At 47.7% G+C, this 27,669-nt stretch overlaps 1 long non-coding RNA gene across 1 annotated transcript; it reads right to left on the bottom strand.

Moving 5' to 3' along the window:
• Positions 1-223: 223 nt before the first annotated feature.
• On the bottom strand, positions 224-27,443 carry LOC147663443 (uncharacterized). Its single transcript, XR_015305312.1, has 3 exons — positions 27,314-27,443; positions 26,814-26,883; positions 224-402 (listed from the first exon to the last, which is right to left on the bottom strand). It is a non-coding gene; the product is annotated as an uncharacterized LOC147663443 (long non-coding RNA).
• Between the last annotated feature and the right edge of the window lie 226 nt (positions 27,444-27,669).

The following is a 27,669-nucleotide window of genomic DNA, read 5'->3' as shown; positions in this document are numbered from 1 at the left end:
TGCCTTGCATCCGGAAAAACCCTGTCACATACGAAGCCCTTTGGGGGGGCAGGAGGCATTTCCTGCATGTGTAAACAGTCTTGGCATGTACACGTGAATTACTTGGGAAAGATCTAAGGCCCAAATCACCTTCACATGCACACGTGAGAAAACCTGAGACCCAAAGCTATTTAAACCCCACCCACTTGGTTCCCGATGCTTCGCTTCGTGTCTAAACACTCACCTGACTCCGGACCTGGATGGCAGATCATCCGAAGCTCTTCCACGCTCCACCCTGCTTACTTCCCTGTCTTCACTCAATGTCTTCAGCTGTGTTCTTGCTGCCCGGAGCACATTTCAGACGTTCCTTCCTGTTTCTGAATTTCCGGCTCCAAATCCTCTCCCGGCACTGTTTCCGATTTCCTGCAAAAGAGAACAGAAAAGAGAATCAACAAAGGGTTGCCAAGCAACACCTCGCTCTGAATGGTAAAGGGTTAGCATGCTTGAACACATACCAGTAAGAATTTAAACTTTATGAAAACTGTGGCAGACCTCTTGACCTTCTATAAATCAAGAGAACATTTTGAAACTCTTCCTGAAACAATCCAAGGACTTTAAGGACATTGAGTAAGTAAAGAATGTTAAAGTAAAACAGACATTTGTGTAAATACCTTGAGTCTGATTAGAAGTCTGAAAAGGAACAGAGTGCTCGATTGTTATTATTATTTATATATATTTAATGTGAAATTACGGAGCAAATATTGTAAAGGAAATCAGTAACTCTTGTGATAATTTGAGCAATCACAGATTATTAGTTCACCTGTAGTGTTTTTTTTGTTTATTCTTTCTTTTAGTTTCAAGAATCCTTAAGAGAAAAGGTCAATGGTAATTCAGGTATACCTAATTAAGAGTTCCAAAGCAGATGTTTGACCTAAAGAAGTGATTTAGGGTGTTCAGATTAACCGGGTACATTTATCAGATTATACACGAGCTGAAAACTGAAGCCCAGTAACACTTTGCCTTTCTCGAGAGACATTCTACACAACTGAATTGTCAAGTCGGTCTACAAGAATCCAATGTGTCTTCTCTTTTCTCTCGTCCCTATTCCCCCCTCCCCCGGGGTTCGATCAGGGCGGCAAGTGAATCCTATCCTTGCCTCTCTGGTGGAGTTCAGAGGGAGTTGGGTAATAGAAGCATCAAGGAAGGAACAAACTGGAGTACAGGTGGGTGAATTCGTGACACCATGGGCCCCAGGGACCACCACCTCCAAGGGGCTTTGTACTCGTTGGGAGGGGGGGCCGGCAGCTCCCATTCCAGAGCCCTTGAGGGCCTTGGGAGTATCACCCCCTAGGGCCAGCTGCAATGTCTCCCGCCATGCCATAGTAAACTCTGCTTTGCTTCTTGGAAGCGAGAGCAGGAAACCTGCTCTCGCTTCCAAGAAGCAAAGCAGAATTGCTTTTGGGCAAGGGGAGCTGCATTTTAGCAGCTCCCCTTACCCAAAAGCAATTATGGCTCACGCAGGAGGCGAGGAGCCGGCAGGGACCGTGGGAGCATTGGGACTCCCCCCAAATTGAGGGTCGGCCCCCGGGGATGGGGTCCCTGGGGCCAGAAATGACAAGGGAGGGGGGCCACAAAGCCTCTCCCCTTTAGTTTATTGCTTTTTTTTTTAATGGAAGGGCAGCCCTGGGGGATGTGGTCTAGATGTGGCCCAGGGGAGTGAGGCCACGCTGCCCCCTTCTGCAATTTTTTTAACACAAGGCCAGGCCCCGGGGGATGGGGTCGCCGGGGCCAATAGTGTCCCAGGGAAGCGGGGCCTTCTTGTTTTTTTTTTAAATGCTCAGGCACTGGGAGATGGGATCCCCAGGGCTCAAAAAATGTTAAGAGAAGGCGTGCCACACAGCCCCCTCCTAAAAAAAGAAAAAGAAAACCGAAGCTGGATCTCGCTGTAGGCCCCGCCCCCTCCCCGTCCCACTTGAAAACACGCCTTCTGGCGCGTTTTGGGTTGGGGGATGAAGTCCCCTCACATCTTATGGGTCCTTAGGGGCCAACTAGCCCACCAGGTACCTCCAGCAAGCACCAGTGAGGGGTGGTCCGAGGCCACGCCCTTTTTTACACCACTTTGCAAACGCGCCTTGTGGCGCATTGCTGATGGGGCAATGAGGTCCTGTTGTGCCCTGAGGCCCTCAGGACTAAAGTGAACTTCATCCCCTGGGCAGCAGTGCGCCAGGAGTCGCGTTTGCAGAATGGTGTAAAAAGGTGGCGTGGCCTTTGAACATTCTCAGCAATCCAGCTGTATGGGGCTTACTGGAGGTAACAGGAGGGCTAGTTGGCCCCGAGGGACAGGGCACTGTCGCAATTAAAACTCACATGTGATCAATGGCAGTGGTCTGCATTTTCTGAGACTCTGGCTTTACTGCCTCACTGATGAGTGATCCTATCCACTTTCGGGTACTCACTGACACCCAATGTGCTCCTCAGCCCTTACTTCTACGCTCAAAGATATCAATTTATAATAGGATCTTCCAGTTAAGCCTTAGGCTAGTTAGTAAATTAACTCTCTCTCAATCTATGCAGCCTCCATTTGTAAGTGCTTCGACTGCCTACTCTTTGGAGTGCAGCACGTTGGCAATCAAAGTCTTGTATAGATCATGATTACTGGACTATTTATACTTCACAGATGTGCCTGCGATTACTCTGTAAAAAACACAGTTGATGGACAGAATGTAGAACAATGTCATACATTCACCCCAGTACAAGGATCTGGGCCTAAATCCATCATTTTTTTGTACTCCACACCACCCTGGGTTAGACACTGGCTATATGCAAATCAGCTCTGACCCTGTAACTCATGGGAACAGTCCACTCCAAACTACCAAGCCATGTCTTTCCCAGACCGGAATCAAGCATCCAAGGACCGGTTTCTGGCTATCAGCCTTCATCAGCCTGGATAGCTTGACTCCAGTGGTGTGGAGAGCCTGGGACTCACGTCTGAGCATACCCAGCCCATTCGGGGTGAAAATTGCAAAAAACACAGTTGATGGACAGAATGAAGAACAATGTCATACCATACTTTCACCCCAGTACAAGGATCTGGGCCTAAATCCATCGTTTTTTTTGCACTCCACACCGCCCTGGGTTAGACACTGGCTATATGCAATCAGCTCTGACCCTGTGCCTCATGAGAGCAGTCCAGTCCGAACTACCAAGCCATGTCTTTCCCAGACCGGAATCAAGCATCCAAGGACCGGTTTCTGGCTATCAGCCTTCATCAGCCTGGATAGCTTGACTCCAGTGGTGTGGAGAGCCTGGGACTCACGTCTGAGCATACCCAGCCCATTCAGGGTGAAAATTGCAAAAAACACAGTTGATGGACAGAATGTCAAGTCAAGTCAAGTCAAAGAATTTATATAGCGCGCTACATACCCAGAGGGTCTCAAGGCGCTTGAGGAGGGGTGGGGAATTACTTGTCAAATATCCACGTTTTAAGTTGCTTTCTGAATGCTAGGTGGTTCTGGGTAAGGCGAAGGTAAGTGGGAAGTGAGTTCCAGGTTTTAGCTGCCAGGTAGGAGAAGGATCTACCTCCCATGGTGGTTTTGTTGATGCGGGGAACAGTGGCAAGGGCTTGGGTGGATGATCGTAGCTGGCGGGAGGGGGTGTAGAAGGACAGTCGTGTGTTGAGGCATTCTGGTCTGATTTCGTAGAGTGCTTTGTGTGCGTGGGTTAGGAGCCGGAAAATGATCCTCTTATTGACGGGAAGCCAGTGGAGGTTTTTCAGGTGACCAGAGATATGTTCTTTACGCGGGATGTCTAATATGAGCCTGGCTGAGGCGTTTTGGATTTGTTGGAGTTTTTTCTGGAGTTTAGCGGTAGTACCGGCGTAGAGGGTGTTTCCATAGTCCAGTCGACTCGTGACCAAAGCGTGGGTGACCGTTTTCCTAGTTTCGGTGGGGATCCAACGAAATGTTTTTTGAGCATGCGAAGAGTGTTGAAGCAGGATGAAGAGACGGCGTTGACTTGTCTGTTCATTGAAAGTGAGGAATCCAGGATGACGCCCAGGTTCCGTGCGTGGTCTGTCGGGATGGGTGCTTTTCCAAGGGCTTCTGGCCACCAAGAGTCGTCCCATGCAGATGGGGAGGTACCTAAGATCAGGACTTCTGTTTTATCTGAGTTCAGTTTCAGACGGCTGTGTTTCATCCATTCGGCTACTTCTTTCATTCCTTCGTGTAGGTTAGTTTTGGCGGTGCTAGGGTCATTGGTGAGTGATAGGATCAGTTGAGTGTCATCAGCGTAGGAGATGATGTTGAGGTTGTGTTGGCGTGCGATGGCCGCGAGGGGGCTCATGTATACGTTGAAAAGGGTGGGGCTGAGTGAGGATCCTTGTGGCACGCCGCAGATGACTTCAGTGGCCTCTGACTTGAATGGTGGGAGGCAGACTCTCTTGGTTCTTCCGGTGAGGAACGAGGTGATCCATTCTAGTGCTTTTCCTTGGATTCCGATGTTTCTGAGGCGCTGTAGAAGGGTGCTATGGCAGACTGTGTCGAAGGCTGCGGAGAGGTCGAGGAGGATGAGGGCGACTGTGTCTCCATTGTCCAGTAGAGTTCGAATGTCGTCTGTTGCTGCGATGAGGGCGGTCTCCGTGCTGTGTTTTGCTCGGAAGCCGGACTGTGAGGAGTCGAGGGATTTGTTTGCTTCGAGGAAGGCGGCGAGCTGGTTGTTGACAGCTTTCTCGATGACTTTGGCCGGGAATGGAAGGAGCGAGATGGGACGGTAGTTTTTGAGTTCCGAGGGGTCCGCTGTAGGTTTTTTTAGAAGGGCGCTGAGTTCAGCGTGTTTCCAGCTTTCCGGGAAGGTGGCGGAGTTGAGGGAGCAGTTGATGACGTCTCGGAGGTGCGGTGCTATGATGGAGTCTGCTTTGTTGAAGATGTGGTGAGGGCATGGGTCTGTGGGGGCTCTTGAGTGGATGGAGTTCATCAGGCGGATGGTGTCCTCAGTGGAGATTGGGTTCCAGTCATTAAGGATGTTCGAGGGGGGTGAGGGTTCAGCAGATGGTTGGGTGGGTTGGTCTCCGGGTTGGTCTCCGGGTTGGTTGTCGAAGCTGTTGTGGATGTCTGCAATTTTGTTGTGGAAGAAAGAGGCTAGGGAGTCGCAGAGGGCTTGAGAGGGGGTGATGTCGTTGGAGTTGGCCGAGGGATTGGTAAATTCCTTGACGATGTTGAAAAGTTCCTTGCTGTTGTGGGCGTTGCTATCTAGTCGGTCCTTGAAGGCGGTTTTCTTGGCCTTTCGGATCAGTTGGTGGTGTAAGCGGGTGGCGTTTTTGAAGGTGTCCTTGGTGCTGGTGGTTGGGTCTTTTTTCCAGGCCTTCTCAAGGGAGCGGCAGAGTTTCTTGGATTTCTTAAGATCATCGTTGAACCAGGAGGCCTTCTTGCTGCCAAGTTTGATTTGTCGTTTTTTCAGTGGTGCTAGGATGTCGGTGCTGTTGGATAACCATAGGGTGAGGTTGGTGGCGGCTTGGTCGGGGTTTGAGGAGTGGGCTGGGGGGTTTAGAAGAAGCGATGAGGAGATCTGGTCGATGGTGATTTTGTTCCAGTTTCTTTGCAGAGTTGGTTGGGGGTGGTTGTTGGGTTTGGGCTTGTTGTAGGTGAAGTGAACGCAGCTGTGGTCAGTCCAGAGGAGAGCCGTAGTGTGGCTGAAGGAGACATGATTGCTGGAGGTGAAGATAGGGTCGAGTGTGTGACCTGCGATGTGGGTGGGGGAAGTGACCAGTTGTTTCAGTCCGAGGTTGGCGAGGTTGTCCAAAAGGGTGGTGGAGTTGTGGTCGTTGTTCTTTTCAAGGTGAAAATTGAGGTCTCCCAGAAGGATGTAATCTTTGGAGGGGAGCGCGTGTGGAGTGATGAAGTCCGTGATGTCCTCACTAAATTGTGCGCGGGGTCCTGGAGGTCTGTAAAGGAGGGTGCCTCTGAGTGTGGTCTTGGGGTCGATGTGGATCTGGAAGTGAAGGTGTTCAGAGTTGGCGAGATTGACGTCAGAGCTGGTTGAGATGTGGATGGATTTCTTATGGACGATAGCGATTCCTCCACCTGTGTGGCCGGTACGGTCCTTGCGTATGATCTTATAATCTTCTGGGATGGCAATGGTGATGTCTGGGGCGGAAGAGGCGTTCATCCATGTTTCTGTTAGGAAGGCGACGTCCGGAGAGATGGTGTCTAGTAGATTCCATAGGTCAATGGCGTGCATGTGGACCGATCGGGTGTTGAGCAAGATGCATTGTAGGTTGTTGGGGTCGGGAATCTGTGGTGTGATTGTACCGGAGTTGTTGTCGGTGCCGATGAATTTGCAGGAGTTGCAGGAGAAAGGTCCATGGGTGTGTCCAGGAGCGGCTTGGACGCAGTTGGAGGAGCGGCCGGGGTTAAGGGCTCGGAGGGTGTTGGCATCGTAGGTTATGCGGGAGGGCTGGGCAATGCGAGGGCCAGGGGGTCTGGCGCTGGGCGCGGGCTTGGCGCGGACGGGCGTAGACGGGCTTACCTTTGGCGCACCTTCGGCGCGGATTGGGCGCGAACGCTGCGCGTGTACGCTGCGCACATGGGCTACTGTCATATATGGATGGTGGGGAGGGGGAGGGGCGATGGCGGCTCAGCTGGGAGGGGGGGCGGGCTCAGGTCAACGCACACGGAGCACAACAACAACAGAGACAAAATGGAGGGGGGAGTAGAGCAGGTCGCCGGGGGATATCGCGCAATGAACTCAATTGCAATACAGAAAAGGTGCAAGCAAGCGAGGTAAATACAATTAATATCCAGTTGAAAATAATAATGGCACAGTCAATCACAATGCAGCGCAGTTCTACGATACCGCGTCTCGGTGGAGAGACAGGGGAGCGACCACTCAGGGCAGGAGTGATGAGGGATCACAGCGCTTCTGGGACCGGGAGCGCTGTAAATAGTTAGTGGGAGGGCGGCTCAGCTGGGAGGCGGGGCGGGCTCAGGTCAACGCACACGGAGCACAACAACAACAGAGACAAAATGGAGGGGGGAGTAGAGCAGGGCGCCGGGGGATATCGCGCAATAAACTCAATTGCAATACAGAAAAGGTGCAAGCAAGCGAGGTAAATACAATTAATATCCAGTTGAAAATAATAATGGCACAGTCAATCACAATGCAGCGCAGTTCTACGATACCGCGTATCGGTGGAGAGACAGGGGAGCGACCACTCAGGGCAGGAGCGATGAGGGACCACAGCGCTTCTGGGACCGGGAGCGCTGTAAATAGTTAGTGGGAGGGCGGCTCAGCTGGGAGGCGGGGCGGGCTCAGGTCAACGCACACGGAGCACAACAACAACAGAGACAAAATGGAGGGGGGAGTAGAGCAGGGCGCCGGGGGATATTGCGCAATGAACTCAATTGCAATACAGAAAAGGTGCAAGCAAGCGAGGTAAATACAATTAATATCCAGTTGAAAATAATAATGGCACAGTCAATCACAATGCAGCGCAGTTCTACGATACCGCGTCTCGGTGGAGAGACAGGGGAGCGACCACTCAGGGCAGGAGCGATGAGGGAATGTAGAACAATGTCATACATTCACCCCAGTACAAGGATCTGGGCCTAAATCCATCGTTTTTTGCACTCCACACCACCCTGGGTTAGACACTGGCTATATGCAAATCAGCTCTGACCCTGTGCCTCATGGGAACAGTCCAGTCCGAACTACCAAGCCATGTCTTTCCCAGACCGGAATCAAGCATCCAAGGACCGGTTTCTGGCTATCAGCCTTCATCAGCCTGGATAGCTTGACTCCAGTGGTGTGGAGAGCCTGGGACTAACGTCTGAGCATACCCAGCCCATTCGGGGTGAAAATTGCAAAAAACACAGTTGATGGACAGAATGAAGAACAATGTCATACATTCATCCCAGTACAAGGATCTGAGCCTAAATCCATCTTTTATTTGCACTCCACACCACCCTGGGTTAGACACTGGCTATATGCAAATCAGCTCTGACCATGTGCCTCATGGGAACAGTCCAGTCCGAACTACCAAGCCATATCTTTCCCAGACCGGAATCAAGCATCCAAGGACCGGTTTCTGGCTATCAGCCTTCATCAGCCTGGATAGCTTGACTCCAGTGGTGTGGAGAGCCTGGGACTCACGTCTGAGCATACCCAGCCCATTCGGGGTGAAAATTGCAAAAAACACAGTTGATGGACAGAATGTAGAACAATGTCATACATTCACCCCAGTACAAGGATCTGGGCCTAAATCCATCGTTTTTTTGTACTCCAGACGTGAGTCCCTTGCTCACTTTGCCACTGGATTCAAGCAAGTCGGCTGAAGACGGCTGGAATGCCAGAAACCGGTCCTCGGAAGCTTGTTTCCGGTCCAGGGAAGACATGGCTTGGCAGTTCGGGCTGGACTGTTCCCATAAGGCACAGGGTCAGACTGATTTGCATATAGCCATCTCTGAACTGGGGTGGCAGAGTGGGCTAAAGAACTGTGATGGATTAAACCCGGATCTTTTGACTGGGTTTGAGTGTTTGATTGATTCAGATGCTCCGTCCATCACCACCCCCTTTTGTACCGTTTTTGGCCGCCATAAGTGTGGCAGGGTATGCTCAGACGTGAGTCCCTTTCTCACGTTGCCACTGGATTCAAGCAAGCCGGGCTGAACACGGCTGGAATGCCAGAAACCGGTCCTCGGAAGCTTGTTTCCGGTCCAGGGAAGACATGCCTTGGCAGTTCGGGCTGGACTGTTCCCATAAGGCACAGGGCCAGACTGATTTGCATATAGCCATGTCTGAACTGGGGGGGCAGAGTGGGCTAAAGAACGGTGATGGATTAAACCCAGATCTTTTGACTGGGTGTGAGTGTTTGATTGATTCAGATGCTCCGTCCATCACCACCCCCTTTTGTAAATTACTCTGTGGCATACTTTTTCCCTAAAACAGCAGTGTACAGACAGTATTGCCTTGTGAGAACTAGTTGGCACTGAAAGTTGATGTACCATTCTATTGTGAGTTAACTTCAAAACTGTTTATCCTGAATTTTTTTAATGGATCAATATTGCTGATTTTTCTTTATTCCCACCACCTACAAGTGGTGTAATTGTTTTGATATTCATTAGTAAATCTTCGTGCAAAAGACATTGCTACCTGCGCCTGGGTATAGTATTTATGAAAAGTACGTCAATTTATGAGAAAAAAACCTTTAAAATTACAAATTCCTTCTCTGCAGCCTTTCTTTCAGTCCACTTTACTTTCTCTCCCTTCATGTCTCTCACGAATGTGGTCCCTCTTCTATCCTTTTAAGACTCTCATTCCCTCACTCAAGTGGAGCTTCATGGTCTTAATTTATCTCTTACTTTCTCTTTCTAGCATCTCACTTTCTTTTTCCCGTATTATCTCACTGTTTTCTTTTAACTCTCTTCCTATTTTTCAACAGCCTTTTTTTCTTTCAATCTTGTTTTTTTCTCACTCTTTTTTTTATGTCTCACTGTCTGTTGTATTTTCGCTCTCTTGATCTTTTTCTCTTCTACTAGCTATGCTGTTCTTTTTATCCCTCTGTTCTTCCCTCATCCTCATCTTTGTCTCCTTTTATCTCTCTATTTTTGCCTTATTTGCTCTTCTTCTCAACCATTGTCTGCATCACCCTCTTTCTTTCCTCTTTTTCACTCTGTTCTGATACCTTTGGGTTTCCTCTAGCTCTCCATTCTCATCTTTCTCACTCTCCACCCTACTTGCAGAGTGTGCACCTTTAAGCACTCTGAATAAGGGGGACATCATATCTGACAATCTCTGGCTGATATCCATCATCTCACAAGTTCCAAATGCTAACCTTTGACTTTTTCACTCTCTTCTATAATTCCCTTGATTTTGCTGTCACTTTCAAGTTAATTTGTTTCTCTTTTGCTCTGGTTCTTACCCTATTTCATTCTCTTGTGCTATTTCTCACTTAGTTTTCAGATTCTCTTAGTCTATCTTTCTATCTCTTTTGCTATTTTGGTCACACATAAGACTACCAGAATTTGAAAACAACAAAAAACTGTATATTTAAAAAAATCTAAAAGAAGGACGACTATTTTACATCAACTGAGGGGTATGGGATGACAGTGCTTATCAACATCGAAACGCCAAGGAAATAAATAAAGTGCCATTTTAAACACCATTTCATACCGGCTAATTAACGTGCTTTCTGATAACAGAAACTAGCCAGTCCTCCAATGGAAAACATAAAAATGTGCCTCTTTCAGCTAGCCCTCTATGGAAACAGGGACACAAGACATATTTCTTGAAATTTGAAAAACTGGGGTTGTCCTGGTAAATCCGGGGCACCTGGTCACCCTAATCACACATGCACTTCATAACCTTTGTTTCTCCTTTGCTGTTTCTCGTTCTGTTTTTCTACAACATTCACTCTTTTTTATATCCCAATTTTCTCTCTTGCTTTGTTTTCTTATATATATTCTCTGCATATCAGGTTTCAGAGAGGCCCTTCCGGATCGCAGAGTTGAAAGGGTCTCATCTAATGTGTGGTTCATATGAGGGCAGATGGAGTCACATCAGGGCACATAAATGTAAACAGCCCAGTGCAACCAACGCGCAGGGCACCGAAGGCTATGGGTCAAAGTGCAAAATGCTCCTAGGACAGAGAACATAGGCACATCTATTGTTAGTGCAGCAGACACAGTGGCACCAGGGCTGAAGAAGAGGTAAGAGGCGTGGCCAAGCCAGAGACCAAGATGGTCGCTCTGCTTTGAAGCTCCGCCAGCAGTCGTTGCAACAACGTGATGTCCCGCTATCCAGCGAGGCTACCGGGCAGGGAAAAGACACCTAAATGCAGCGGAAGGGATCCTGATTAAAAGTCTCCCTGCGGTGCTGTGAGAAAACCACCGGAACGGCAGAAATCGGCGACTCCAGGCGGACGACTTTCAAGATAGCGGAATTGACGATATGAGGAGACTCCGGGTGCGGCGGTGGAGGGACTGAGCCAGCAGCTGGGGTGATGTGAGTCACCGGGCCACGGGCCGGAGCGTTGAGCGGCCACATTCTGGGCAAAGCGGCGCTCGGTACTGGCGGGAGGTCCGTTTGACCTCTGGCGGTCCGAGCACGGCACTTTTATGTCTGCGCTGATCGCGGGGGCACATAGGGATGGTGCCTGCGATCTCTCCCCCGACGACATCTGGTACAGCATTTCCAAAGCGCCCTTGGGGATCTCCTCCCTGTATAAGCACTCGCTCGGCCGCGGCCTGCGCTGTTCTCCCTCTCTTCCCCCGCAGGGCTCCATTGTTGTAACGCCTTATGGCATGGCTGCACTGCTCCCGGAGCGAAAAACGGAATCCAACCCTCAGCAGTGTCTCAGCCCCAGCCACCAATTTATGCTGCAGCAAACTTGAAACATTAACTGCCCACTGCACATTGCCTTGTCTTCAAACAACCTGCCCCGTGGAAGTATTGTGCTTCGACCACTGCTACGCCACAAGCTCAGGGACAACAGACTTCACCCCCAGCTCCCCAGAGTTCTTTGGGAAGAGCCTGCTTCTGTTTTGGGCCTTCTGAGGAACTGCGTGTCGCAAAGGGCTGGAAGCGCGACTCAGCGAGAAGAAGCGTGCCGCAGACGCCGCACCTGCCGTCGCAACTCCGGAGAAAGGAGGGTGTCGCCGCTGAAACTATCGCACTGCACCGCATCGGAGAGAAGCGTGCCGCAACGAAGCGGAAGCGTGTCGCTGCTTCTGCCGTCGCAACTCCGGAGAAAGGAGGGTGTCGCCGCTGGAACTGTCGCACTGCACCACATTGATCAAGAGCACCTCGCATCCCCGCATTGCCCCTGAACTTCGCCGCATTTCCCATCGCTGCAACACTGCTTGTTGTGGAAGCGCAACGCAACTTAAGGTACATTGACGCAGAGTGTCGCATCTAAGAACTGAACTAAGCTTAAATCTACCATCTTAAAGTAATCAGTGTGTATTTTTGTCGTTTATGGTCTTGTGGTAACTCTATATAAAGTATACTTATTTTTTATATAAACCTGTGTGGTGTCCATTTGTAGTGTTGTCACTGAGTTACTGTATGTGGTCACAACTGCTTAACTTACAACGCCTCTGAAGTAAAGCCTGCCTGCTCGCGCCACGTAACCTAGAGGGAGAGCAGGGGTTATTTTAGGTGTGTAATCCCCCTTAACCTGACTAGAGGAGAGGGTCCCTACTTGTCACAAGTACCTACATATGCCAACTAGAGACCCCCAAATATAACACCCCCCTTGATTTTGTTGCTCAAATGGTTCTGGCAGACTTTGGCTTCTGAATACCACCACCCCTTCACCTCTTAACTGGCGGTTCAGTATTTTTTTATTTTTGTTTTAATACTTTATTCGACAGCATTGTCATAAAAGCATGTTTCCCTAAGCTAAACAGAATAAATACTACACTAAATTTTTAAGAACAGGATAAAATACATATTAAATACCATCAATTTATACAGTGCTGGCGAATATTTCAATTTATAAAATTCATGCATAGTAAAATCCGAGTCACAGTACAAGGTCTTGGCGAGGCAAGTTATCATTGTAATTACATTTCCCATAATTAATTACAGTTTAAAGTGCGCATGCGTATTATCCAGGCCCACCCCAGGTATTTGGCTTCAGCGATAGCAAGATTGGGGACACAATTTGATCTCAATATCCTTAGTGCCTCTAGATATTTCCTTATCCCCAAATTCCTACAAACCGGTTTTAGCCATCTACTTCTTGGGGCAGCATATAGCGGGCAGGCAAACAGAAAATGTGGGATGTCCTCTACATGTACTTTACAATAGGAGCAAATATTTACATTGCCAGGACACCATTTGACAGTGAAGGCATTAAGGGGTAGAGAGCCAATTCTAAACTGAAAATACAGCTTCCTATCTAGGGGTTTAGAAATCAAATCCCAGTACTGTTCGCATTTAGGAGTAATTTTAAAATCAAAGAACTGGGATGTCAACATGGTTAGTTGGTTGGAAGTCAAAACAGTGTTGTATATCATGTCCCAATACATCTTTTTCAGTGATGCCTTAGATGGAAAGGCATTTGGGTCTACTGCAGTCCACAGGTGATCTAGGTGCATTTTTTGGAGCAAGTTCTTTATTTCTTTAAGCCAAGATATTTTATGAAACCGATCAGAGCTAACAACGTCCATTAGAGCAGCTGCGTAAAGTCCCAATTCAGGAGTAGTCTTTATACGCCTCCAATATAGGAGGGGAAGCAATCTGGCCATGTCCTCAATCTTTTTCCTCCCAAGATCATATTGGAGCGGAATTAATGGAGTGCTCTGCGGGAGGCCAGCCATTCGACGAAGGAATTTTTTTCTGCAGAGACCAGTGTACTCAAGTTGGTAAAGCCCCATAGCTCTGATCCGTAAAGGCAAGCGCCCAACACTTTCATACTGTAGATCTCCATTATTGGCTGGATGGGTTTTGTAAATGAAGATTTGTGTTTTTGTGCTATAGCCCCGGCCAATTGATTGAACTTTAGCACCACAGAGTCCATATGGGATTTCCAATTCATGTTGGCCTGTAGGGAAATACCTAGATAGGTAAAAGCGTTCACTTCCTCCAATGAAGACCCATTAAAATGCATTTTCCCCTTAAATTGATTTGCAGGGTTCAGATTCATAAACTTAGTCTTTGATGTGTTTAGTTCCAAGCCCCGAATCCGACAGAAATCACCAAAAGCGTTGATTGTCTTTTGTAAACCACTAATGGGTCCGCGAGACCAGTAAGGTGTCATCAGCAAACATTAATACTGGAACCCGCTCCCCATCTAATATCGGGGCATCTGTCGGAGATTGCTTTAAAAAGTCTACTATGCCATTGATATAAAGAGAGAATAGGGTGGGGGCCAGGACACACCCCTGCCTTACCCCTCGTTCCACAGGGAAAGGTTCGGTGACGTCTCCCTGTGCACCCCACCTGACCTTGCATAGTTGTTTTCGTGCATCCTCATGAGCAGAGTGAGCAATTCGGGGCTTATTCCGAGATCCCGCAAAACAGTCCAAAGTTTTTGTCGGGGTACTAAGTCAAACGCTGACTTCAGGTCAACGAAAACAGCATATAATGGGCCATTTGTCAGGGTTACATTTTTCCAGAACATGGTTAAAAAGTGGAATACCTGGTCAACAGAGCTAGTTAGTGGGCGGAAGCCAGCTTGGTACGGGGAAAGGATATCCTTATCATCTATCCAGGCTTGTATTTTGTTTTGTATCATCCTGCCCATCAGTTTTTGTGCTGAGTCGATAAGGCTAATGGGCCTATAATTACTTGGTAAAGCATTATCCCCTTTTTTGAAGACTGGTATTATCTCCGCACCCTTCCATGTTGCTGGGATCGTTGCTCCTTGTGCGATGGCATTACCAAGCCATACAAAATATTTACACCAGTTGGCCCTGTCAGATAAGAACACATCCGCTGGTATTCCATCAATTCCTGGCGCCCTTCCTCTAGTTACCCCGTCCATTGCCTCATTTACATCTTTCAATGAGAATATTCCATGAGTATAGAATACCCTTTCTGGTGGCATTTCGGTTGGAGGGGGTAGATTATCTGCGTATTGTGGTTTAAAAAAGTCCACCCATGCTTCCTTTGCTACATGATTTTTCGGGCAGTCTGCTACTCCCCCACTGCCCCACTTTAAGATGGCCCAAAACTCTTTCTGTTGTTTGGCTGTACATGCTTTCTTCAGATCTGACCATATGTTCTCATCCCACAGTCTTTTTGCCCTAACTTGTGTTTTCCTGTAATCATCCCTGGCCTTTAATACTCTTATTTTAGTCCTCAGTGCTACGCTGAGCTTCTGTCACGCTTTTCTGCAGGAGTGGTCATACCACCCTCTTTTTATCGGTGGGCCAGGACCCTTCCTCTGCTTGGTTTTTTTGAAGAAAAACCTCTGTAAGTTAGCAAAAAACGTTGGCTGTGACTCTTCAATCAGTTGATTAAAATTTAATTCATTGGTATGAATCTGTAATCTGGTGACCTCTTTGATAACTATCTCCTCTGGGTCCTTCATGTCCCCGGGCTTATCTACCAGAGTCGCCCATTTGATATGGCGGAGATTATTAGTTGGAACAACATCTAGTGTTGTAACACCCCTTTCCTGATTAGTTGAATTTTCACCTTGTTCCAGATTAAAGAGCAGGCACAACGGGTTGTGGTCACTCTCTAATCTTGATGACACTTGCATATCTACCACTTTGTGCCAATCTCTAACATCTATAAGGAAGTAGTCTATCCTGCTACTTGACCTCAGATTATCAAAAGTGTGCTTGCCCTGTGGATCTGACGGGGTGCGGCCATTTACTGCCCTCAATCCCCTGGCCAGGCATAAACTCTTAACCTGTATTGCCACTTCTGTCCACTTTTTTACCATCGGAAGATCCAATTGGGGAACTCCCCATTTGGTATCTTCCTCTAGGGCCAGCTCGTTATCCTCAAGTCCTAGTGGTTCAAATGTTGTATTCAGGTCTCCCCCCACTAGGACAGTGTACTGTGTAGGAAGAATCTCTAGGTCGTTATCTAATGCACCTATCACTTCTGAGGCTTTGCCCCCTTGAGTTCCCCTGGCATAGATGTTATATAAGGCCAAGTTATGGCCATCAGCCCAGGTGAACACAAGTGGGAGTAGGTCACAATTACAAATAGGTCTCTGCTTGATGGTACATTGTAAAGATTGTCGTACCCAAATAATTAGACCCCCTGAGGGCCGCCTTTTAGTATTCTTTTTCGCAGGTACAAAGAAATTTAGAAAGCCCTGCCGAAAAACTGGTGCCACTGCCCAAGTTTCCTGCAGCATAATAACATCATGGCAGTCGATAAACTCATACCATTCAGGGGTTTCTAATTTCTGGTGAATGCCTGCAAGATTCCAGGAGATAAGTTTAAGGCTACCTTTTATCTGGGTAGTCCACTCTAGAGATGATGCACCCTGGATAGAGGGGGACAAAGGACTCCTTTCCTCATTACATACAGTAGTGTGGGTATTTGGTGGGATGTGCTCTACTATACTAGGGAAATATTTCCTGAAGTTGGATATCTTACCCTCACTACAATTTGTTTCTAAGTGCTTTATACTACCATCATTTCCACTATCTTGAATCTCTGCAACCTTAACCTTTCCTATGCTCATCCATTCTTCCAGTCAATTGCATTCACTTAGACCAGAAAGGGCCGAGAACCTATTTCCCATCGGGATTCCCCAGTTGTTCCTAATATCTAGGATTATGGCTTTTTTTAATACAGGGTTCCATTTAGTTTTCAACATTGTTGGTTTTAGAGTATTAGCAAATCAAAACGGAGAGAGAGGACTAGATAAGCCAGTCCGAATCCCCAAATTAATAAGTAATTATCAAAAAAGGACTAGCTAGGTTGTGTTTATAAAGGGAGACTCAGTACGTATGATGGCAAACCATTTGGTTTGGTTGTTAAGCCCTCACCCACCGACCTAGTCGGTGGCATGCTTCATCATCGGGCCCACCACAGTGACGCCGAATGCGTCCCGGGTGTGCTTCGACTCCAGATTACTGAGGAGCTGGTATACTTCTCTGAGTGTGCTGTGAGGGGGTGTATAAGAAAGTGATTTAAAAGCTATGCTGTGGGTCCCAGTGCCCGAGGGTATATAGAACTTTAATAGCTGGGCCCACGCTAGCGTATAAAAAGGCAAGCGGACGCGGTGGAGTGAATTATGAACTCCCGCGTCCTATGTGGTCGACATGTTTCAGCCAGGCCTTTTCTTGTTATAAAACTGGCTTTCCTCAGGACCAATGAGAGTGTGGGTGAAAAAATTAATATTAAGTGAAGTGATTATTGAAATGTGTCGCACACGCTAAGGTGCTATACGTGTGTGGAGGGGGGTTCCCTCCGCTTTAACATGCTATTTGCTGTTAAAGCCTCAAAGGTCACCAGGCAGGGAAGAGCGGACCGAGATTACCGGCCTCCGTGCTCCATGAACCTGTAGTCCTGCTGCGGTGTCCCCCTCACAGCACACTCAGAGAAGTATACCAGCTCCTCAGTAATCTGGAGTCGAAGCACACCCGGGACGCATTCGGCGTCACCGGTTTTAGAGTATTACCTTTTTTGTATAAAAGAAATCCAAAGTTAGTGGCACTATTTCAGTTGATCTGCGCTGGGGAGGGTATATATTCGCAAGAATGTTTGGCAGCACTTCTGGGTCTGAAAGGTGTAAGACCACACAATCCCCCTTGAATTTTTTAGTGCCGCCCCCGATCCATTCAACTCTTCTAGCTTTAACTACTTCTTGCGCCAACTGATCCCTGCCTCCCGGAGTAAAAGCCATGTTCCTTGATAACCAATGGAGTGATTTATTTATCAAGGAAGGAATGTTCTCAACTTGCCCTGGTTCCAGCTGGGGGACGTTTGCTAGAACCAATATTAGTGGTGATGCCTCTACAATTAGTTCTGCAGGACCCTTCTCTAAATTAGAATCTTCTTTTCTATCTCTTTGGCTCAACCCTGCCGAGTCCCCTTTGTTGGTATCTACATCCCTCAAGCCCCCCCTCCCTAGATCAGTGCTCTCCATGGAGGTCAAGAGAGTATTTTCAAGTAGTTCTAACCTTGGGGCAGTTTGGGTATTTTTTGATTCAACTATGAGTGTTTTTGGCAATGGGGTTTTCGCTTTTTCTTGTAAGGATTTTTGTAGAAGACCCCCCAGCCTATTCACCTCTTCCGTGAGCTGGTCTATTTTACTAAGAAGCGGTTTGGTTATAGTTTTGATCTTGTTATCTACGGCATTTAGCAGCTTCTTGAATTGATCTTCTTCCAAGTATACCTTCCCTCCAGTAGTACCCCTTGTATCGTCTCCACTATTTTCCAGGGGGGATGCATCGGGACGTTTTTTACTTGATCGGAGACCGCCCCGTTTGGATATGTTCCTCTCCCCCCCCCCCCCCCCCCCCCCCTTCGTTACTCTTGGTGCTGGGACCGGTGCAGGGGCCTCCTCTTCTAGGAGGATTATTTCTTCTTCAGGTATATTCTCATGGATTGGTTCGGCAATGGCTACTAGAAGCTGGGTCAGTGAATTGTTCTCCGGGGTCTGGAACACCTCGTTGCTAATATCAAAAGCAGGAGTAGGTAAAGGTGTATTGTCAATGGGGAATTCTGGTGAATAACTCAACCCCAGAGATGATCTCCTGTCATTATTAATTTTAGCAACTTTCTGGACCATATAATTGTCTATGGTATTGAGGGGGGCAATTGGTTTTACTTTTGACATATTGGAAGACAACTTTTGTAGATAGCGTCTATGTAAATCCGTGGGGTGTTCAACAAAGAATAGTGTCACAAACACTTACAGATATTTTTGTGAGAAGATGACTTACTTGAGCGAATTGGTCAGGGGTCAGGGCCCTGCCGCTGTCTCTTCCTGCCGTAGAGGGCCCGCCCTTTGCCCGGGCTTAGCCCCGGGCGTCCCGCGAAGCGGGGTGCTGCGCCGCTTATGTGCGCCTCCTGGCGCTCTCATGGTGTCAGAGAGCGCGCCGCCGCATAGGCTGCAGGGAATTGTAGTCCCGGAGCGGCGGCGCGTGTAGTCAGCAGTGGATTGACTCCTGGCGGTGGCGGCGTGCTTCCGGGTACCTGGCTGCCTCTGTATGACTCCTGGCGGTGGCGGAGTCTCACAGGTAAGTGCAGGTTTGCTCCTCTTTCGTCTCCCCCACTCCGCCGGGTGCTACGCCGCTTATGTGCGCCTCCTGGTGCTCTCGCAGTGTCAGAGAGCGCGCCGCCGCGTAGGCTGCCGGGAATTGTAGTCCCCGAGCGGCGGCGCGTGTAATCAGCAGTGGATTGACTCCTGGCGGTGGCGGCGTGCTTCCGGGTACCTGGCTGCCTCTGTATGACTCCTGGCGGTGGCGGCGTCTCACAGGTAAGTGCAGGTTTGCTCCTCTTTCGTCTCCCCCACTCCGCCGGGTGCTGCGCCGCTTATGTGCGCCTCCTGGCGCTCTCGCGGTGTCAGAGAGCGCGCCGCCACGTAGACTGCCGGGAACTGTAGTCCCGGAGCGGCGGCGCGTGTAGTCAGCAGTGGATTGACTCCTGGCGGTGGCGGCGTGCTTCCGGGTACCTGGCTGCCTCTGTATGACTCCTGGCGGTGGCGGCGTCTCACAGGTAAGTGCAGGTTTGCTCCTCTTTCGTCTCCCCCCCCCCCCCCGGTTCAATATTAAGATCAAGGTGGGTACAAAGGTCGAGCTCCCTAATAGGTGTATCGTTGAGGGCAAGTATAATGGGAAGAATTTCCAAGAGGCTTGGTACCGGGTTCTCAGATGGAAGTACTTGCAAGGGCTGAGTGGTAATATTATCAACAGTTGTGTGCCCTAAGGAAGATTGCATCTGGTAGACAAGAGGCTGCTGTGATAAACACCGCTCAGTTAATTCAATTTCGTGCACGAGTACACTCATTGCCCTAGTTAAGAATGCATCAAGCGTGTCTACATTCCCTCCACCCAGCCTCTTCTTGGCGCCGACTGGCGTGGACAGGCCTGACCTTGGCCTGGGCTTCACCCGGGCGCGGACCGCGCCGTGGGAACACCTAACGCTTAAATGCGTGACCACGGCAGCACGGGGGTCGGGAGTTGTAGACCTCCCATGCGGGATTACGGGAATTGCATCTTCTCCCTCCACAGTGACTCAGGCGATGGCGGCTACAACAGCCACTGGAACACGTTGTGCTTAAATGTGTAAGTCCAGCAGCAGGGGTGTTGGGAATTGTAGTCCTCCACCTGCGGACTGCAGGAATTGCATCCTCTCCCTCCTCCAGTGACTCAGGCAATGGCGGCTACAATAGCCGCGGGAACACGTTGTGCTTAAATGTGTGCGTCCAGCAGCAGGGGGGTTGGGAGTTGTAGTCCGGTACCTGCGGGACTGCAGGAATTGATTCCTTTCCCTCCTCCAGTGACTCAGGTGATGGTGTCTAGACTCTAAGACACACATGTACGTCAAATACTAATGTTCCTGCGGAGAGGTTGGAGTTTTGTTGTCTAGTGGCAGTTTTGACTGACCAGCATGCCTAGTAGCACTGAGGGTTAATTATCCTGCTCCACAGAATGCGTACCAGGCTTTTATCACAAACATGACTGTATTTTATGAAGATTATAGCAATGAGCTACTGGTTTTGTCATACAGATCCTTTAGATACTTGTGCACCGTCTGGTGCACTACAACACCTTGCACTGATCGGGGGAGTGGATGCTCAGGTGCTGTGTGTTCAGAAATAACATGGGTTTAAAACCACCTGCTGCCAAATTCCTTGTGTGTCCAAGAGTTCTCAGGCAACATTAAAAATTTAAATATACCTCCAGTGAATAATATTTCTGCTGGAGCGAGATCAGCGTTTTGTCTAGAGGCAGTTTTCCCTCATCATGAAGTAGCAGAGAAGGGTAACGTGACTGTCAGTCAGTCAAACCACTTTATTCAGTTAATTATTACCATACAAGTAAAATTCTGATAACCCAGTACACAATAAAAACATTTAAAATCCAAATCACAACATGTGAGCAAAAAAAAAGAATCAATGTTACAAAATCAATTTCATAGGCATATAAAAACCCCAATAGCCAATAGCACATATATAGACAAAAGGACTACTACATTAGGGGTATTTTCAAGAAAGGCAGCAAAAAAGGAAATTAATGATCATATGTATATAGTTAATGCTTATGTAACGTTGATCATAGGGTACATTTTTTGTCTGAGACGAACGGCTGCTACTAAGAAGCTTGCAATATTAAAAATCTCCCATGGATCAATCAACATTTGGAGTTAAATTAAAGCAGGTTTAACCTGTACAAAACCTTTTTTCTCTTAAAATAGGAACTAAGAACTTCCTGCGAATCACAGTATAATGGTCGCAAAACCTTATAAAATACATAGTATCCTGTGGTGAGAAATTGTCACAGGTACACGGACTCAAATCTTCTTGCATACTCCATCCTTGGGAATTACCTAAAAAGAAGTCAATTAGGTTAAAACAGAACCTAGTTAAAAGCAAACGGTGGAAGGGTTTAGTAACATTTCTCAGGTAAGGTTCAGTCCGAGGGGGGGTTTTTGACAAAAAATAAGCCTTTACTGATGGTTTCAGTAGCTCCCGCTCCTCACGCTCCACCGACAGGAAATTCAAGAATTGGGTTTTAATCCAAGTCAGGTCCTCTTTTTTTATCGTATCGGGTGAATAAAAAAGATCTCGGCGCCCCAATTTTAATAGGCTGTGCTTAACGTAATAAAGCCACGGGATACTACTAGCTTTCTCCAGAGTGATGCAGTCCCTAATAATCTGATGGTTCAATGTTAAGTCTAGATTGAGCCAGGTCTTGAACTGAAAGACCACTGGGGCCAACCTCATCAAATCTGACACATACCTAACCCCTAGCAGAATGGACAGAGAATGGTGACCATATGCGTTTGTTGAAGCACAGAGAGCGGAGAAAGTTGTATATGCCTCGGAGAGGTTACTAAGAAATTAATTGGCGTTCTATTAGTGGCATGTGAATTAAAAGAAAGTAATGAAGTGAGATTTCCTGGACATTTGCTTGTTCGTCCTGAACTGGGTTCTAAATCCAGGGCACCTGGACTTGGCTCTACAAGTTTCCTTACCTTTGTCCTGAGGAGGCCAAGAATGATATAAAGGCCGAAACGTGTCCGTGTCAGCAGTCTTTGACAAGAGGAGTCTGATTATAATTGATATATCTTTCTGATGAGTGAATTCAACATTTCTGAATTAAGGTCTCTAGAGGGGTAATTACCTCGTGTGCATATAAGACAACCTCAAAGTGTATTCCCTTTATTTAATAGACGAACACTGTTTTTTCTATCAAATGGGTAGAAGGAATTTTATGAATTGTGTTTTGGGATGTCTACTTATTTGTAGTTTGCATATATGTTTGTATGTCCAAAAATATGATAACAAAATGAAAAAGATAATATCGAAATATTGATGACTAAAAAATTATTACAACAATAACTAAAAACGATAACTAAAAGTTCGTACAAAATGTGTCTGGTATGTTATTTTTTTTAAATAAGAAATATGAACTAACAACAGGACTATGTACTGTTAATAGGGCAATATAAAGTTCCCTATATTTAAGTAGATATACACATATCTTTTCCTCCTTGCCAGACGTTTTTTCTTTACCTTTTTGTAATACTTTGCCCAGGTCGAGGAGGGTCATTGGGTAAACCCCTACATATTTTTTGAATAATGTAATAAAGCCATGGGATACTACATGCTTTCTCCAGAGTGACGCAGACCCTAATTATCTGACGGAAAATGTTAAGTCTAGATTAAGCCAGGTCTTGAGCCAACAGACCACCGGGGCCAACCTCATCAAATCTGACACATACCTAACCCCCAAATCTTCATCGATAACAAAAATTGAAGTTAATTGGGGGACCGATAAGAGGGTATGCAAAAATGTATTTTCAACTTTCTGGACCACCTCCATATACTTTTAACCCCAGATGGGTAATGTGACTGCTATAAAGAACGTATGCCATGCAGACAGTGGCAGCTCCCCCACTGGGGTGTGGGGGTGTCACCCCCCTGCTTTCTCGCTGTGCGAGAAGGCAGAAACATAATGGTATTAACTACCATTTTATATTTCTTACTTCTCGCACAGCAAGAAAGCAGAAGTGCCTCATTGGGGGTGGCCGGTCCTGCTCCAGGGCAGGGGGAAGTGGCTTGCCCACTGTTGTGCATACTGACTGGTCGGCTCCAGGGCCGACCAAACAGTCAGTATGTACAACAGTGGGCAAGCATATCCCCCTGCCCTGGAGCAGGACCGCCCACTCTCTCTTTTTTCTCTATTAGGCTGCTTCAGTTGCCTACAATGGATGAAAATGGCCCGGGTGGGGCGCGCTCCAATGCGCCTCACCACTTGTGATTGGTGGAGCCTGGAGGGTTGGGACGCCGAGCTGCAGGCATAGAAAACGCAGAACGGTGGGAGCGGGAGCCAGGACCCATCCAGAAGCGGGACAATAAGTTTTATGTAATATTTTGTTTTTATTAAATAAACCCTTCCGCCACGACCCCATTTCCACCGCCCCCCCCCCCCACCCGCTCGTCATGCCGGCCGCGTCTGGCAGTAAATTTAGAAGGCCTTACATAATAATTAAGTTGTTTAATGTGACTAAACAACAATGGCCTTGAGGAAACCCTCCACATGGTAGCTACTAAAGATGGTAATTCACTCTGGGGCTCAAGCATGAAGGCAGGCATAAAGAATCTGAAGCAATAACGCTGTATCCATGAAAAACAATGTTGTACAGGGTGTGACATTTACACGTCTTAAGATATGCAGAAATGTGGACAGGTTGTAGGTATTTACACTGCATTTGTCTGTACCTTCCCCGTGCATCGTCCAGGCCAGGCCCCCTACGCGCCTTCATGGCCCCCAGGTAGAGTCCAGGCACTGGGCCAGCTGCATAGAATGCCGCCCTCACCTGTCACAGCTGCATTATGTGACAACTGATATCTGTAGAAGGGCAGTAGACTATGCTTTCCTGCCTGCCACCCCCCTGGGCTTCCCTAGCCCCTGCTGCTAGGATCAGGACTCAGCTAATGAGCAGGGGAGCGAGCAGAATATTCCCAGAGAGGCACCTAGCGCCCACTTAAAGAATAATTAAAAGCTCGGGTCCACCGGCCGCTGAATTCCAAAGACGGCGAGGCACAAACACTGTGTGGGAAAGCTGCATGGATAAGTGAAAATAAATATTTGAAGGAAACAGAAAGGTGTGGGTCACTCAAGGTGTGCCCAGCCTGCGGACAGTTGTGACCCTGCCGTGTGGTTAAACACACAGCACTGCCTGCCGCGGCAGGTCTAAAGGCTGGGGAGAGGCCTAGAACAGAAGGGGAGCTTTGATTTGTTAACAAAAGAAAGAGGGCGGTGACCCGTGGGCCTGCTATTTACCGAACTATGTCTGCCACGGCCTTAGAGTTCATAGTGGCCCACCACGGGGACCAGTTCTTTTAAAGTTCTAGTCCCCGGTGCAGGTGTACAAACATCCCTTCGAGCTCGTCATGGCGGTGAGTGAAATCAACTTTTGGTTACATTTAGAATGCCCGGAGCAGTAAGAGCTGTGAGTCTGTGTGATAGAGGTGAAGGCCATGTGGACTATGTGCTGAACGACGAGCACGCAGGGGAATGAGCAGCCTGGAAGGGCATCGTTCACCATGCCAGTGTCCAGCGAGATTCCTACTACTGACCGGTGTACCCAGTGCAACATAATACGCAATGGAGCCGTGCCCATTAAAAGCAATCCTACCTTGTTTAAGGTTTTTTGGCAACTTAACTTTTCTTATGACGAGAGTATCAAGTCTGCTTTGACAATTTAACTTGCGTTTTTCTTAGACCATGTACATTGTTAGGGCGCTCTTAATTTCCATGCATGTTGGGCAGTCCTGGCATGGATTCGTCGTTTTAATAGTTGGTGGGTGTAATCAATGGATGGTGCACAGACATGATAAAATAGTATTTACCCTAATGTTCGGACTCGCTTGTACACCCAGTGCTTTACTTATAAGATGATAAGTATGGATTTAGTGGGTCCTCTCCCAAAATCAAAAAGATGATATATCTATATACTGGTTATTGTTGATTACGCAACTCGATACCCAGAAGCATTTCCCCTACAAACACCAAGCAAGAAAAAAACATCAGTGAAAAGTTACTAGAATTGTTTTCGAGGGTAGGCTTTCCAAGAGAGATTTTGGCAGACCAGGGTACCCCCTTTGTTTCTCGTTTAATGAAACAAGTCTGTAAAACCTTGAAAATTACCCAAATAAAAACATCGGCTTATTACCCTCAGACAGATGGTCTGTGCAAGCGATATAACGCCTTCAAGCTAACCATGAAGAAAATGCTAACCACCGAAGGGAAAGATTGGGACATGTTGTTGCCACTCGCCCTCTTTGTTATTTGAAGCCAGGTTCCGAGAAGCTTGGGTTGTTCTCCCTTTGAACTTCTTTACGGGAGATAGCCACAAACCTTGCTAGAAATGACAAGAGAAGCATGGGAACAAGAGAAACAAGAAGAGACACAACACCATCTAGAATACACCCAAAGCCTAAGAAACCGTATACATAAATTGCGAGATTTTGCTCACAAAAACCTAGAAAAAGCTCAAAGAAGCCAGCAGATGTCTTACAATAAAGGAAAGAAGTGACAACAGTTACAGGTCCATGACTGGGTGCTCCTATTCCTACCTTCCTCTATACACCAAAATCGGGCAGAATGGAAGGGACCATATGAAGGTGCTGAAAGGATAGGCCTCACTACTTACCGGTTACGCCTTTCCTCAACCAAAACCTAGATATACCACATAAATCTACTAAAGAAATGGTTGGGACCCCTCCCCAAAGACACCCATTACGTTTTGTCTGACTCAAAACCCATTGCTTCAACATTGAATAAATTGCCCATAAACGAACATCTAACAGAGGAACAAAAAGTGTCTCTTCAGACCCTCTTAGAGTCCTTCTCCTCCATCTTTTCCGACCTCCTGGGAAAATCAACAATACTCGAGCATGCCATTGTTACCCCACCAAATAAAGTAATAAAACAACGCCCCTACAGAATACCAGGCGTTAGGCGGGACGCAGTTCCGGCCGAAATAGAGAGCATGTTACAACTAGGAGTCATAAAACCTTCCAGCAGTAACTGGTCTCCCCCATTGTCATAGTTCTGAAACCTGATGGTTCCATCCATTTTTGTATGAACGTCCGAGCAGTCAATGCCATCTCGAAATTTCACTCATTCCCATTACCAAGAGTCGATGAATCGAGAAATTAGGCTTAGCCCAATATATAACCACATTCAATCTTACAAAAGACTATTAGCAGGTACCACTTAAACAGAAAGACCAAGAAAAAAACGCCTTTAGCACCTCTAATGGGCTATGCGAGTTTACTGCACTGCCTTTTGGGTTATACAGAGCACCAGCGACGTTCCAAAGACTTATGAACAAAGTTTACTCCCAACATCAAGAGTACTCCTTAGCCTTCATAGACGATATCATAATATTTAGCCCTAACTGGGAACTACATCTCGTCCATTGTGGGAAGATATTCCAAGCACTTAGGACTGCAGGGCTCCACGTGAACTCCAAAAAGTCCAGGATAACCTTTACCAAAGTCAAATATTTGGGCTATTTATTGGGAGATGGGGCTATCGCTCTGCAACAAGAGAAATTGAGAGCAGTCTTAGATACCCTCTTCCCTACCACCAAAAAAGGCATTTGATCCTTTTTGGGCTTACAAGGCTACTACCGCCGGTTTAAACCCAATTATTCTGAAATAGCAGCACCACTAACCAACCTACTGAAGAAAGAGAAAAGGAACTAAGACTTGGTAAATCCTCCCCAAGCCGCCAGAAAGGCATTCCACGAGCTCAAGTGAGCCATAACCTAAGGCGGAGAAACCAGCAGGGAAGACCGGAAAAACAGAGAACACCGAACAGCTTTACGAGAGAGAGAACTGGAGCCTTGCGGAGGTCACAGCTTGTTGGCGAGCCGAACACCCGAACCTGGCGGAGGAGGGAAAGTCAAAACAGAAGGAGACCAGACCTCACTGAAGGACGTGGAGTCAACACGCCATGGCCCTGGAGTAACGTGGCTTTTATAGGAGCGTGGGCGTCTACGGGGCTTTTGGAAAGGGGCTGAGTCAGAGAGGGACGAGAGGGGAGGCTGAGGGGTGAAAGGGACCCAGGGAAAAGGAAATAAGTGAGATGGAAAAGAAAGACAAGTGCAGAAATCTTTTTCTTTTGGTTGCTCTAACCTCACATCCTCCCTTGACTAAACCATAAAGCTAAAACACTTACCTGGGTCCTTTCCTTCTGTCCGAGGGACGACGGCGGCCGAGGCTCACCTAAGGGACTGAAGAGGAAGACCCTGTGGGAAAGAAGAATATAACAGAGACAATCAATCATTGTGATTTCCTGTAATACTAATAAAAAGTGCATACCAAGAAACTATTCAATGCAGTGTGCTCCTTCTTGACCCACTCTTCTAGAACGGGGAGCTACATACTTTCCCTACAGGGAATGAGAGACAGACACACAGAGACCAACAGACACACACTCAGGAAAGCAAAGTAGGGAAACACTATATACAGTTTGTATATGCTTGCGTATGTACATTGTTTTAGAAAGATGGTGGAACTATTCATTGTGAATGCACTTTCTTTTCTTAATTCACACATGCATGAGACAGTTCAGAGTCTGGAAAGCACTGCACAGCCCCTGCCCTGAATGTTGCCTCTCAGTGTCCTGAAGATGCCCCCGTGCTCGAGAGTCACCCTGGGGTCAGAGGCCTCCCTCACCTCTGCTTGAGCCCCGCTCAGTGGGGGCTGCAGGGTCTGGGGGGAGGGAGGCACCGGGGGCCCGGCTGCCTGTGAGGAGTGGGGCCCGGTGTGTTATTCCCCCTCCGAGTCACGCGCGAGCTCAACAAAACAAAAGAATGCGTCTCACTGCTGGGCACGCGCAGGACCGCGCGTCACAGCGGCGCACGTGCGGAGCGAAGACCCTACGTCCTATCGCTGAGTTAGGACCTTGCACGGGGTACGGACTGTGAACCGCGCTGGACAGAGAACACCCAGTCTCACTGCGCATGCGCAAAGCAGAGACGTTTCCCCCAGAGGAGCAGACCGAGGAGCTTTGCATTTAAATACATCTCACC

Source organism: Lissotriton vulgaris, unplaced genomic scaffold (genome assembly GCF_964263255.1).
Source record: "Lissotriton vulgaris unplaced genomic scaffold, aLisVul1.2 SCAFFOLD_735, whole genome shotgun sequence".
NCBI classification, from domain to species: Eukaryota; Metazoa; Chordata; class Amphibia; order Caudata; family Salamandridae; genus Lissotriton; species Lissotriton vulgaris.
The sequence above is the reverse complement of the archived record's forward strand: the minus strand, read 5'-3'. Positions and strand labels throughout refer to the sequence as shown.